Source organism: Cryptomeria japonica, unplaced genomic scaffold (genome assembly GCF_030272615.1).
Source record: "Cryptomeria japonica unplaced genomic scaffold, Sugi_1.0 HiC_scaffold_138, whole genome shotgun sequence".
Lineage (NCBI taxonomy): Eukaryota > Viridiplantae > Streptophyta > Pinopsida > Cupressales > Cupressaceae > Cryptomeria > Cryptomeria japonica.
The window spans coordinates 224,154-227,267 of record NW_026728960.1 but is presented as its reverse complement, the minus strand read 5'-3'; the positions used below and the strand labels follow the sequence as shown (position 1 = coordinate 227,267).

The following is a 3,114-nucleotide window of genomic DNA, read 5'->3' as shown; positions in this document are numbered from 1 at the left end:
TCTCGTTTTGGGCATCAGAGCATGTTTCTTCTCCTAAAACCCAATATTTGTTTATTAAGTCTCGGAACACATTTTTGTTCTCGTGGACCCATCATGGGTCTTGGAACGCATTTGTGGTCCTTGGGTCCCATTTTGCATCCCGAAACTTGTGTTTTGGTGCTTGATCCCTATTTTGGGTGCCCACCTTGCACCAAGTGCGCACCCGGGGCAAACCGAGCGCCTTGGTGCACCGGGGCAAGATCGAGCGTGCACCCGAGGCGCCCCGAACATGCACCAAGGTGCACTCGGCCCACATGTGAGCGCAGGTCGTTGCGCCCGAGGTGGTGTGTGGGCACCGCGTTGCAGACGGGACACTGCACGCACACGACGCCCCCTCCAGGTGCACGCACGTAGGCCGGGCCGGGTGCACACCCGACGCCCTAGCAAGGTGCGCGCACCCGGGCAGGGCTCACACTTGGCGAACGGGGCGCACTTCGCGAGGGAGGGTGTGCACCTCGACGGGGGTGGGTGGCCGGGGTGGATTCGCACGTGGGTCGCGGTTTGCTAAGTACACACTGCGACAAGCTCATAACGGGTGCGATCATACCAGCGTTAGTGCACCGGATCCCATCAGAACTCCGCAGTTAAGCGCGCTTGGGCCGGAGTAGTACTGGGATGGGTGACCTCCCGGGAAGTCCCGGTGTTGCACCCTTTTTTAGTTTTTCGCCGGGCGTCGCAATGCTATTTGAATAAACCTTTTGCCCGTTTGCGTTCTCGTCGGGGCCGGGCCGGGCCGGGGTGCGCTGCCCGCACTACCGCGCGCGCGGGGGCGACACCGAGCGCGCACCCGAGGCGCCCCGAGCACACAGGCCACGGTGCAACCCGGGCGTTGTGCGCGCACCCCGGTGCGCCCGAGGTGCTGCGCGCGCACCCAGGTGAAATCGGTGTGCACCTCGGCCAGTGCGCGCTCGGTCGAGTCGCGCACGTTGGCCAAGGTGCACGGTGATGTTTCTTACTCTAAGGTTCCGCACCAGACGCCCGGGACAGGTGAGCGAAGCTGGGCGGGGCCGGGTGCGCGGCCGGGGCAGGTGCACGCAGCTGGAGAGAGCTTTGGAGCACACTTCGGAGCGCACCAATGATGCGCTCCATTCAAAAGTTTCCTGAAAAGGCAAAAAAAGTTGAGATTATAGAATTTCCCACTTGAGAGATTGTAAAAAAAAAAAATTTAAAATGAAGGAAACGCGGGTGCCAAGGTGTGCGCAGCCCAGCCAAGGTGTGCGCACCAAGGCGCCCACCCTGGCGAAGGTGCACGCAAGGTGCGCACCCGAGGCAAACCGGACAATTAACCCAACTTTCGACTTCGCGCGCACCTTGGAGCGCACTTCGGAGCGCTCCTTGGTGCGCACCAATCTTGGGCACCTCGGAGTGCACCATGGCGCCCACCAAGGTGCGCACCCGGGGCAAACCGAGCTCCGACTTCGTGCGCACCTTGGAGCGCACGAAAGGTGCGCACCATGGCGCCCACCAAGGTGCGCAGCCCAGCCAAGGCGTGCGCATCAAGGTGCGCACCCTGGCGAAGGTGCGCACCCGGGGCAAACCGAGCTCCGACTTCGTGCGCACCTTGGAGCGCACAAAAGGTGCGCAACCCAGCCAAGGTGTGCGCACCCCGGTCAAACCGAGCTCCGAATCGTGCGCACCAGAGGTGCACGCCATCGTGCGCACCTTGGAGCACACTTCGGAGCCCTCCTTGGTGCGCGCCGATGTTGCGCACCTCGGAGCGCACCCGGGGAAAACAATGCAATTAACCCGACTTTCGACTTCGTGGGCACCTCGGAGCGCTCTCGGGTTCGCACCTCGGAGCACACCGAGGTGCGCACCTTTGATGCGCTGCCTTCACCAATTTCCAGAAAAGGCAAGAAAACATTGAGAAGGTGTGCGCACCGAGGTGCCCACCCTGGCGAAGGTGCACGCGAGGTGCGCACCCGGGGCAAACCGGGCTCCGACTTCGTGCACGCCGCACCTTGGAGCACACTTCGGAGCGCTCCTTGGTGCGCACCAGGGCGCGCAACCCAGCCGAGGTGCCCACCCCGGCGAAGGTGCACGCGAGGTGCGCACCCGGGGCAAACCGGGCTCCGACTTCGTGCACGCCATGGTGCCCACCGCGGCGAAGGTGCACGCGAGGTGCGCACCCGGGGCAAACCGGGCTCCGACTTCGTGCACGCCGCACCTTGGAGCACACTTCGGAGCGCTCCTTGGTGCGCACCATGGTGCCCACCAGGGCGCGCAACCCCGCCGAAGGTGCACGCGAGGTGCGCACCCGGGGCAAACCGGGCTCCGACTTCGTGCACGCCGCACCTTGGAGCACACTTCGGAGCGCTCCTTGGTGCGCACCATGGTGCCCACCAGGGCGCGCAACCCCGCCGAAGGTGCACGCGAGGTGCGCACCCGGGGCAAACCGGGCTCCGACTTCGTGCACGCCATGGTGCGCACCGCGGCGAAGGTGCGCACCCGGGGCAAACCGGGCTCCGACTTCGTGCACGCCGCACCTTGGAGCACACTTCGGAGCGCTCCTTGGTGCGCACCAGGGCGCGCAACCCAGCCGAGGTGCCCACCCCGGCGAAGGTGCACGCGAGGTGCGTACCCGGGGCAAACCGGGCTCCGACTTCGTGCACGCCGCACCTTGGAGCACACTTCGGAGCGCTCCTTGGTGCGCACCATGGTGCCCACCAGGCCGCGCAACCCAGCCAAGGTGTGCGCACCAAGGTGCACGCGAGGTGCGCACCCGGGGCAAACCGGGGTCCGACTTCGTGCACGCCGCACCTTGGAGCACACATCGGGGCGCTCCCGGGTTCGCACCGGCGTTGCGCACCGTGGTGGGCACCTCGGAGCACACCAAGGTGGGCAGCGAGGTGCGCACCTTTGATGCGATGCCTTCACTAATTTCCATAAAAGGCAAAAAAAAAACGAGATTTTAAAATTTCCGTTTTGAAAGATAGTGAGAAAAAGGGAATGCTGGTGCCATCTTGAGCCCGCCCTGGTGCGCAGCCCAGCCAAGGTGTGCGCACCAAGGTGCCCACCCTGGCGAAGGTGCGCGCCCGGGCAATTAACCCAACTTCCAACTTCGCGCGCGCCAGG

At 64.4% G+C, this 3,114-nt stretch overlaps 1 non-coding gene across 1 annotated transcript; it reads left to right on the top strand.

The window, feature by feature from the left end:
• Window positions 1-572: 572 nt before the first annotated feature.
• LOC131866237 (5S ribosomal RNA) lies at window positions 573-691 on the top strand. The gene has a single exon (XR_009364860.1). It is a non-coding gene; the product is annotated as a 5S ribosomal RNA (ribosomal RNA).
• The last annotated feature ends 2,423 nt before the right edge of the window (window positions 692-3,114 follow it).